At 40.9% G+C, this 12050-nt stretch overlaps 1 pseudogene; it reads left to right on the plus strand.

The window, feature by feature from the left end:
• Positions 1-177: 177 nt before the first annotated feature.
• On the plus strand, positions 178-11075 carry LOC121606131 (annotated as a pseudogene).
• The last annotated feature ends 975 nt before the right edge of the window (positions 11076-12050 follow it).

Here is a 12050-nt window from a genome sequence, read left to right on the forward strand (position 1 = left end):
GACGGGCTAGAGGGCTGCTGGTGCAGCCTGGTGATGCAGTTGGGCGAGCCAGAGGGCTTTTCTTTCCAGCAGCTGAGCCAAAGCTTGGGGTGGCGAGAGGTGCACTCCCGCATGGTCTGGAGCCACAGCACAGAAAGACACCTCCATGTGAAACCACGATGAAACCCCGAACAGGAGAGACCTCTGCACCAAAAGAGGGGGAACCAGATATGTGTCTACACGCACATACAATTTGTTTGAATTTTACAAAATTTACTGCCCCACAAGAGCTGCTAAGGTTTTTGTCTGCTTACAGGTTGACATGCCTACCCATGGTCAAACATCAACCCTGGTGTCAATGTTTAGAGGAATGGGCATTGAGCCCTCAGTGACCTCATGGGGAAGAGGAACAATGTCTGTGGGTCTGTATTGAACACTTGGATTTTATGGGACAGAACTGAATGAGGCTGTGACCCATTATTGTTTTATTAATTGTTATTGTTAGCTCCTGCACATCAGCAATGTCTGATAATAATGTGTCACATATACTGTAGTTTTGCATATAAAACATTTAATATGCTGCTCCGACAACGTAGACAAAATGTTACAGGCACTATTGTAAGATGTGACCAGGACAGTTAGTATGTGATCCTTGGACAACTTCTTTTCTGTGTTATGATGATTACTCTTGACAATAATTCATCCTTATTACATCAGTATTGCAGTATCTTCCTTCGATGGTGAGTATTAGTTTTGATGCATAATGCTTTGACACCCTCTGATGGTACAAAGAACAGCAGAGAGTCACTGCATCAATTCCTGTACCTAAAATGTTTGAAATATTTGATTCAAAGATACATTTTCATTTTCACAATTCACTAGATAAATGTATCAATAGAATATTTCATTTCAAATATAATTTTACTAAAAAAATAGTCCGGTCCTCATTGGTAAGGAATATGAAATCAAATGTCGTATATTGTGTGTGCTCAAACATATTTTTATTAAGTTGATGTGATCATGGCAGAGTCATTCTTCATGTAGTTCATGCTCTCTCTCACCTCTTGCTCTCCACATGGGTGTGCTTTGTTTTGTCATTTCTTTCTCTCTGTTCGAAGAGTTGTTTCGAAGACATTTAAACAACAATATTGTTAAATTAAGTTTCCATCTCTGAAGACAGGCAGTGAGTGACCCCTGCTCAGCCAAGGTGGAGAGGACGTTAGCAAACCCATGTTACTGTGTTGTTATGCTGTTGGCATGTTACATGCAGAAGAAGTTTTTTGATTTTGTTGCAGGAAGAGGAATGGTGCTGGAAGCTGGTGATATGGGAGACGTGAGGCTGCATGGTGCCTCATTAGGTGTCGTCAGCAGACCAGAGAGCTTCAGCCAACCTGAGGAGGTGATGGGGAGAGGCAGCAGGTAGGCGTCAGAGGGGCAAAAAGATCCAGAGTACTGACATGGAATCAACACCTCTCTAAACTAGTTTCAACAAAAACTGAACATTGCACATTTCTGAATGTTGGAATTATTGCATTGTGCTGGGCTGTGAGGTGCTGCTTTTACTTTGTGGCCATTGTGAGCGAGGTTTTTATGGGACTGAGATGGTGCAGTAGTTTTCTGTAAATGTAAGAGGAGATTTTAAAGTGCGCAGATATTAAGCACAGTTTCTCAGAAAAGTTAGCCTTGAGTTTTCCACTCTAAATATTATTTGTAGCTCCCATTTGAGGCATCACAGGTAGAATCAATATAATACAATAGAATCAATATAACATGATCAATTTTCAAAGACATGTATCCTGTAAAAATATTTATTAAATAAGGATTTTCTCATTTTCATAGTAAAGAGTACCCTCATTGTTTTAGAACTATCACTGATCCAGAATTATTCCGACCATTATCGGTATTGAGAAACTGATATGCAACCCTGGCCTGTTACAGTTTCCATGGCCCAGGTTTGTCCCCTCGCACGATGGTGGGGCTTGGAAGAGCAGCGATGCCTGTGCTTGGAGTAGGAAGAGGAATCCCTCTCCTTCCTTCTTTTTCTCCAGGTCCTGTTGAGTCCTTTTCTCCAGCCTCTGAGCAACCAGCAGTCCAACACGCTCAGACTTCCCACACAGGTAGGGAAACTAATGAATGAATGATTATTTATTACATTATACATATATATTTTATGTGTGTGTGTGTATACATACACATATTTATTATTACATGCACTTAGTGCTTCACATAAAAATAGACATAAAATGAACATAACATGCTAAAAACGGTAGATGGAAAATCACAGTTGAAGTGCACTGTAGCCACCTTGTCGCAGGAAATGGTATAGCAGCGGTTGGCGGCCCTGTTGAAGTCCTCCGGTGTGATTTGGAATCAGCTAGTAATACCGCATACAGCGGGAATATTTGCGGAAGGTTAAACGGTATCAGAAATTGGATACTGCCCAACCCTACCTTTAGCTCGGTAAATGTGGATACTCAGCTTTCATCAATGTTCTAAAAGATATCCGTCCCAAAAATGTAAAGACAAAAAAGTTTCAATGCAATGTGTGTTTGCTATTCCAATTTTCTAATGTGGTACCTGATTATTAAAGTACAAGTATTTTATGTTAGTATGAGTGAGAAGAAGTAGAAAAAGTACTAGATTCTAAAGTGAAAGTAATGTGAAGGAGCCAAGCCCCCGATGCCCACCACTCCAGAAGTGCTGGAGCTTTCCACTGTTGCACCAGCAAAGATGGAGCTGAAAATGGAAGCCGTCTGGTAAGTTTACATATCTGTAAACCATTATTCACTTAAGTTTTACATAAATGTCACACTCAGTACGACGTCGTAACAGACAGCGTGTTGTGCTGAATGAATCATTTGTGCTTGTGTATTCTCCTCTGTCAGTGAGCCACCTGATAAGGCTGGAATAAAAGGAACTCCTGTAACCATTGGCTCAAACCACATCCCGATTCTTTGCAGGAATGAAGCTGTGTATCAGTACCATGTTACATTCACGTAAGTACCGTGTCATTAATGTGTGTTTGCTCTATTTAGCAACCACTCAACAAAAATAGCTGATGGAAAAAGAATGTGTGAAGTTAATAGTTAATTCATTTGTGGACCATGATGTGAAACAGAAATAGACATAGACAACCAAAGATAAAATTACACTGAAGCATTACTGTCAATACAATCCCAGATAAGCTTTGTGCCACAAGGCTTTTCCAAAGTAATCATTCGTTGAATGGACATTGTCATTTGATTCTGTTAAATTGGACTGAAAGTAGCACAAATATTCATGAAAGTCATGTGTATTTTCATTATTCCAGTCCAAATGTTGAACCGATGAGAATGCGCTTTGGCATGATGAAGGATCACCGCTCGACCACAGGGGAAGTAGTCGCTTTTGATGGCTCCGTCCTCTACCTGCCTGTTAAGCTTAATGAGGTTGGTATCATAGCTATCAGTTGTGTGGCTAATTGTGTCATTTCCTTTGTGGTTTCTAATTGGTTTTAGTTGTGTATGTAGCTGACTGAGTTCCAACAAAGGTCTAATATGACTGCAAAGTGGTTGTTTGGCAGTTTGAATGTCTTGAATTTCCATAGTGCAGAACTGTAGAGTGCACAATATAAACTTAACACTGGAGAACTTTTTGCTTGTTTTTTGCATAATATTTTGATGACATGCAGGAGGTTGTTGTCCAGAGTTTGAGACGGACTGATAATGAGGAAATACAAATCAAAATCCAGATGACAAAGATTCTGCAGCCCAACTCGGACCTGTGCATCCCATTCTACAATGTGGTCCTCAGAAGGTTGTTTTGTTTTTTTAAGGCTTTAACACTGTTTAGTTAGAGATTGAACACTTTAGTTTTAGGTTGTTTTAAGTCAGTAGTTAGGCTGTTTAGATTGCCATCCATCCACTCTCAAACATTGACATGATTTTAATATAATTTTGGAGATTTTTATGAAGTTTAAGGGCCTTTTTCTCTCTTTGGTATTCACTGAGTTTGTTGTTGTTCTAAGTCATTTGTGCTTTGACTAATAAGTGAATGTCCTATTCATTATCTTGCATTGTGGCCACTAAGTAGCCTTAATTATTTACCACGTTATTCTGTTATCATATGCTACTATTAGGATGGGATGTGACCCAGTGTTCTTGTTTTTCAAGGGTAATGACAGTCATTGGACTGAAACTGGTTGGTCGAAATCATTACGATCCTGAAAGTGCCGTCATTCTTGGAAAGCATCGGTTAGAACTGAGTTGTAACGTCAGAGGGCCGTCGCCAGGAATATCATCACACGTGTCATCCATTCATTATCCTGTCATCCTCTCATTATCCTATTTGTCTGTTTCTACAGGCTGCAAGTGTGGCCAGGCTATTCAACCTGTATCAAGCGCACAGATGGAGGTCTGTACCTGTGTGTGGATGTCTCTCACAAAGTCTTGAGGAATGACTCTGTGCTGAACGTCATGTGAGTCCACACAGCATATCAACAGTAGCAAACGAATACGAGCAAGCTCACAGATGAATTCAGATTCAGAAGTCAAGCGTTTAGTTTTTGTAAACTTATACTTTTCATTGTAAAATATTTAATACTTAATTTTCATGAAAATACTTTGTTGTTATAGAGCCCAGCTGTTCTCCAAAAAGTCTTCCCAGCTCGCTGTTGATATTTTTAAACCGCACCGTTCAGTCACTGAACATCAACAATGAGCTGGGAGGAAATTTATTCTACTGGACACCATAACAAATAAATAAATGATTTTTTTTTAATTATTGCTAGTATTTACTATTTGGACCATTTGGAGAAGGTGTTTCATGTCTTTGAGCATGTCAGGCCGGGACTCAGAACAGGACTCAGATGCAGAGAGTTTGAACACACAGATCTTTATTGAAATATTCCACTCGAGATCCACTTCAATGAGTGTCAAATGAATGGGCTATAAAATTACTCTAGGCCTAAGGCTATAACTATGGCTATCAAGAAAATAACAGAAAACGCTCACTATGAGGATAAACTAGAAAACACTAAGTAATGAAAATCACTAGAAACAGAAAACGCTCCCAAAGGGAGGAAAACACAATAGACTATGGCTACAAGGAAAACAAGACTGAATAAAGAAAACTATGAATTCACAAGATCTATCCTAAATATGAAATAACAGAAATATCTATGCTAAAAAGAACACAACAGAAAATCGCTCAATCTAGAGGAAATAAATTCGGCTGAAGACAAATCTATGAAAATAAATCAGAAAACTATGATATCAAATCTACAAACAAAAAACACTCACGAGGAGGAAACAAGAGCTTACTGAATCAAGGACTGTGGCTGTGGCAAGGACGAACGGGGAAGACAGGCTCGGGTGAATCGCCGACGGACAAAGACACACTGGCACAAGACAAGGGAGACGCAGACTATTTAACACATGGAGGGTAATCAGGAACAGGTGGAAACAATGGGTAATCAGGGCGGACGCACAGGACACACGAGGGAGGGCAGGTGCTCTGAAACGAGAGGAGAGTTAGACCTTCAAAATAAAACACTAAAAGACAAGACAAAACCCCAATGACAAGACAGACCTCACCGCGGTGTGACAGAGCACAAGATGACGGCGAGCAAAGCTGAGTTGTACTGCCACTATCTGCACCTTTAAGGTGTGTGTGAACGGCTGTGTCTTTACCACACAGAAACCCGGCGTCCTCAACTTCAACTAATAAAGCTCAGTTTATCGGCTTTACCGCACTGACCAACACAAGACAAAAACCTGACTGGACACAATCAATGTAACATGGCGAGCACGCAGAAACAGGCAGCAAGTACAATGATTGATGCATCTCAAACAGCAACATCAGTGAAGCTTACAGTAACACACGATCATCAACCTGCTTAGACAAATGAGATTGCTTCGGGAGCAAGTAACTTACGTTTCAGTCCGTTCAGTGCGTCCAGCGTTTCTTTGAGCTCAGACGGTGGCGGGGCTGTTGTGTCGTTTTGTCTGCGGTTTAACGGCAGGCTGGTCCTCGTAGGCAGCAGAGGAAACGGGAGAGTTGACTTAGCTGAACGACAGCAAGACGTAGAAGTTATGACATAGCTGCCTAATGTCATTGTTTTTTGGACATCTCTCACAGTACGTTACTTCTTTGGATCAAATGTGTCAACAAGAAACACCTGTAGGTGAGAAATGTTTATTGATGACCAATGACAGTTGCTGTCGTCTTCTCCCGTAAAGCTTTGCCATCATCAACATTGCCACCATCTGATGGATTGTAACAGCTTCACGGTGCAAATTGTTCTATAACTCAGACCCAGTTCAGTGGCTGCCAGGTACACAAAGGCGTGCTGTGAAACTGGATGTTCCACATTTCAGATTTTTGTCACACGTGTACCTGCGTACCAGTGTACCCCGGACTATAAGCCTTCCCTCCGCAAATGTGCCAAATGAAGCTATTACATCTATAGATTTCTTTATAAATTGAAATAATCTTTTCCTAGTTTTTCTCTTTCTGTTTAAACAGAAAAGAGAAAACTGACCTTTCTTCCCTGCTGTCTGTCAGGAACGTGCTGTACGAACAGAGCAATGAGAACTTCCAAGACGAATGCACCAAAGAACTCATCGGCAGCATCATTATCACCCACTACAACAACTGCACCTACCGCATTGATGCCATCGAGTGGAACAAATCACCAAAAGACACCTTCACTTTGATGGATGGCACAAAAATGACCTTTGTGGAATACTACAGGTGAGTCTGCTCCATCCATGAACTCATCAAGACTGAGATGTTTTTGCATGTTTGAGTATTGAAATGATCAGAGTTTCAGAGCAGCAGTGGAAGTCTAGTTTATATGTGGCTGTTCGTGTTTTGTCTTCTCATTTAAACATATTTATTGTCGCTGAATTGCATGGACTCCCACATTTTGACAGCAAGAACTATGGGATTGCGATCAAAGAGTTGGACCAGCCTCTGCTCATGCATCGGCCAAGGAGAGGTCCAAGCCAGGAGGCAAGGTACAACCTCGCTTCAGCATCAGTCAGCTGTATTTCTTTGATTAAACATAGCTCTTGACAGTGGACCACTCAGCTGACATGACCTAAATTCCTGTATCAGCCTGTCAGGACTTTAAAAGCACTAAAATGCACAAAATGAAAATAATTGCTATCGCCTGAATTAGGTTTGTCATATCATGAATTAGGCTGTCCCACATTTTCCTGTGTGAGAGGCACTCTGCTCTTGTTTGAACAGTCTACTCAGGCTTCAGTAATACTTGTTCCATATACATGTGAATTCTGGTTGTTCATGAATCTCATCAGAAACATAACGACACAAAGTGGAAATTATGTGGGAAATTTTTGCGATGTGAGCAGTAAACACTGAACTCAACAGGTAATTGTATAATATTGATTTATTGCAGCAAGTCATCACTGGAGAGATCCTTTTAGTACCAGAGCTTTCCTTCATGACGGGAATCCCTGAGAAAATGAAGAAGGACTCCAGAGCTATGAGGGTACATTTGATGTGTCAGCACAATGTTCTTCCTCTCAGAGGCTGCTCTCAGACCTTCACACACCGACACTAAACAGCTGCAAAGATCAGAAATCAATTCTGTATGTATTAGTTAAAGAAATGCTATATTGTAAAAATGATTGTTATCAAGCAAACATGGTAGGTCTGTAATGATAGCTCAGAGTCAGGATGCAACGTTCACACCAGTATTAGAATGTGATTGCTACATACCAGAAAGAAACTGGTATGGACTGGATTTACTGGTATAGACGAGGAATTCATTGGTCAATTCTAATCTTTAGGACTGGATGTGCCTTAGGACTTGTGGAAACAGACTCAGTGAGAATGTCTTTTTCATATTTTGTAGGACCTGACCAGGCACATCAATGTGAGCAGTGAGCAGCACAGCCACTCAATAAACCAGCTTCTGAAGAACATCAGCACCAACCCTGAGAGTCTGAAGGAGCTCAGCCACTGGGGACTGGAGATCAGCTCACAAATCCTGACAGTGAGGCTCTGCTGCTATATTCAGATTCCACTTTGAATAGTCCATACTAAACATTATGTGTTACCTCAAAGAAACGTTTTTGAAGTCCATATATAAACAATGCAACTCACAGTTTCTCGCAGGGCAAGACAGTAACGCAAAAGTGTCTGTGGGCTTTTTGAAATAAAACAATGAAACAACAATACAGTCACTTCTGACTGGATTCAAGCCACATTTCACAGTTTTGTCAGTCTGCAAAATGTAAAAGAAGAGAAACACTCATGATTAAAAACCATCAAATTTGGCAATATCTGTAGAATATTCAAATACAGCTCGACTGTCTGATAGGTGCACCGTGGTGCAGCAGGTAGGTAGGACAACAGTAGAATATAGTGATGATACGTGGTAGCCTTTTTCATTTTGCTCTTGCTTTTTGCTCTCCATGTGTCCCCAGTCCATTGTTTTTTTTCCCCTTGGTACCACACTTTGTTTTATTTTGACAGTATGTTGTGTATTGATTTCCTCTACGTTCCAGATCAACGGTAGAACTCTGCCTGCCGAAACCATCTGTCTGCAGTCTTCATCCTTTGCCATTGGTGCTGATGCATCCTGGTCCAGAGAGATTGTCAGGAAAGCTTCAATAAGCTCTGTGAGTGTTTAAGAGAAATCTCTGGTGCTCCTCCTCATTTTTCATAAAACAAATCTTATCAACTGGATTGTTGAGGAAGCGAGGCAGCAAAATTGTCCATCCTGTGATCTGTGTGGGCTTAATTGTCAAACTCTCTGCAGTGATGGTAGCCTCATATGTTATTTTGCCTCAGGAATGGCTGCCGCATTAATTTGTTTCTTCACCAACTCAACCATCTTGCTCTTAGATCCCTGTGAATATGTGGGCCATCTCCTACCCCCACCGCTGTGCAGAGCAGGTTGAACAGCTGGTTTCCACCTTTAACAATGTTGCTGGGGCTATTGGGATGCGACTGGAGCGACCCACTTTTGTGCAGCTGAGGAATGATCGCACTGAGACTTACGTCAAGAGCATCCACTCTGAGCTCACCAGTAGGGTATGACATGAAATTTGAATTTAGATTAGTAACTTAATGAAAATTTGAATAGTACTTGCATCACATATAGTGTGTCCACATCAAATGTTTGTCAGGCTTTGTTCGCATGCTTTAAACAAGCTGATGGTGTATTGTAGCCTCACCTGCTGTGACACCTATGTGTAATAAACAGATGTTAACTTTAAAATGTAGAGTCAAGAAGTGATCATGGAGTTAAAGCCAATTACAAGTAGATGTTTCACAGTATGAGCAGCACACATTTGAGGAAGTGCTTGACTTTCTGCTATTCGATAAGTTGTCTGAGCCACATAGAGGCATATTATAGTATTTTGTGGTATAAAAAAAGAGTGTCTACCATCACCTTCACTAATATTTGTTCAGTAATTATATATTAATTCATTGGTGATTAGAAATGCTCTGTATAAATGTCCTTCTCCCTGCATTCAACAAATGTGACTTCGTATCTCTTGCTTAAAAAGCAGTTGCTGTATATTTGCTGGCATCTAAAAACTCTTGTTCTGTTTCTATTTTTAACTGTGTATCAGTGGTTGCTGCAGAAACAAGACTGCAAAATGACTGACAGTGATTCCAAGCTGGCCCTGAATGATTTTGTGTTTTTTAGCCCATTAACTGCCAACTGCATTACATTTACATTGCTGCTAATGGATTTCCAGGCAGCTCCCTGACTAAATTCACAATATTCTTTTTGCATTATCCATCTTTCTTTGTAATTGCTATTGAATGCTGTGATTTTTTGGCACAGTTTAGTTGAAACAGCAGCACAAGTTTGACTTTGTTGTCTGTTAATTTCTTCTCTGTTTACAGCCCAAAATGCAGCTTGTAGTGTGCATCATGGTCGGCAACAGAGACGATCTCTACAGTGCCATCAAGAAGCTCTGCTGTGTCAAAAATCCCATCCCATCCCAGGTTTGCAACATTTATGACAACAATGGGACACTAACGAGGCAAACGACTGTCGTTGACACCCAAGGGTTGCACCCTACCCCGCCTTAATGGGAGGATTGTTTGCCTCACAATAGAGTGATACCATTCTTGGTTTTGGGGGTTGGCCTCACTCAGGGGATACATACTTGAACCTAACACCACTGCATTGGACTAGAGCTGTCCTATCTAGTCTGGTACGCATGAACTGATGATGAAGCCTGCTCGGATGAGAGGCGAAACGTCTTCTAAGACAAACTGACGAGGTCCAGTTGCGAACGATTGAATGCCCAAAACCTCTTCCTGTCTGTTTCGGTTCTGGTTTGGGTTTAGTGTTTTCTCACTGGTTTATCATAATGGATTCACATGGAGCTCAAAGTGCAAAGTTATAGTATTCATTTCACTTCCTGTCTACTAGTCCAACTTCTACCTTATTGCCAAATACAGTCTCTTGAGATTTTATGGTTGCATCTGCAGAAAATCTACTTAAACATCCCGAAATACAAACACATTCAGTCTACAAATGAATGCTAAAAATGCTGTACAGAGTAACCATGTATTTCAACGTTTGTCATGCAAGATCTGTGGTAAAAGTGGCAATTTAATCTTAATTGAAATGCATTTGTTTTTTTCTTGTCCAGCTCACTGACCCGCTGGTACTCCAGAGTAACTTTCCAGACACCCACCGAAGAGCTGATCAGTGGCTACAGAGTTTGCTTTCTGGCCGCACTGCAGAAGTACTATGAGGTAAGTGCTACCAGCATACAGTACATAAAATGTCTTGTAATCCATGCCCCCTTCTCTCTAAACCACACCCATCCCTTTCAGCCAAGACTCACAGATGGGGACGGACCTTCCCTCCCTTGTCTTCTCAGCTGGTTCAGCGTCTCAGTGAACTCGCCAGTGAGCATGAGTGGCACACCATAACCTCAATGAACCACTGGCCTTTGTGTATGTTCTTTTGTGCAGATGAACCACAACTTGCCAGAGAAGATTGTGGTGTATCGAGATGGTGTGTCACACGGTCAGCTGATGATGGTGGAGCAGTACGAGATCCCACAGTTGTTGAAAAGCTTTGAGAATTTCCCCAGCTATGAGCCCAAGCTGGTCTTCATTGTGGTCCAGAAGCACATCAGCACCACCCTCTACTCCTGCACTGCAAACAACATTGGCACAGCTTCAGCTGGAACTGTTCTGGATCACACCCTCACTCAAAAACACTGGTCAGTCTTAGTTTATGCAAGTGACTGAGTTGATCCTCTTTTAAGATCTTAGTTTTATTCCAATTTGAAGGCCTGTCAGATGCCAAAATGTTACTCAGCTGGTTGTTTTTGGGTATGATTTAAAATTTTTACCCAAAAACTAATTTAATTTTAAAATCCTGATCACAGCAGCAGTAAAATTAGCATGACGCTACAAATTGTTCCACTTGGAACGTGCCCTTCGTGTGTTGGATAGTCCAACAAAATGCATTGAAAGCTGACATTAACCCTTTGATGCCTGAATTTATTTAGAATTATATTAGAAAATTAATTCTTTGTGTTTTTGCTTTCAAATTGATCCGAAATTAAGAGGAGTTTGTTAATTTTTCTGTTGCACATACAATAGATATAAATTTAGGTAGGTTCACCAACTAGAATAGGGTTCAGACAAACAGTATATGTCCACTTTTTTTCAATGCTTAAATACAGTAAAAACATCTTTTTTGTGTATTCAAAATTAATTTATTTCATCAAAACAGCCACAAAATTGGCTTACAAGCATTACATTGTAACAACAATTAGAACAGGGGTTCATTCACTTTGACCGGTCCGACGAGAAACCAGTGCTTGCAAAAGGTTCCTAGGTGTGTGTTGAATGTGCACAAACTGGCATTAGAGGAATGCATGTACGATTCAGCTGCAATGTGGATTAAAGCGGTACGATGCGAATTCACGACAATCAGCGTTAAGAGGTTAAACACTAAGCTTTGGTAAAAGGTGAGTGAGAATGGCCATACTTAAGTTGATTGTTATTTGGGGGAGGGGGGTTCACCATGTGTCAGCATGATGCTTACTGTTAAAAGACAGTTTTAGGCCACACAC

Source organism: Chelmon rostratus, chromosome 5, assembly GCF_017976325.1.
Source record: "Chelmon rostratus isolate fCheRos1 chromosome 5, fCheRos1.pri, whole genome shotgun sequence".
Classification (NCBI taxonomy): Eukaryota; Metazoa; Chordata; class Actinopteri; order Chaetodontiformes; family Chaetodontidae; genus Chelmon; species Chelmon rostratus.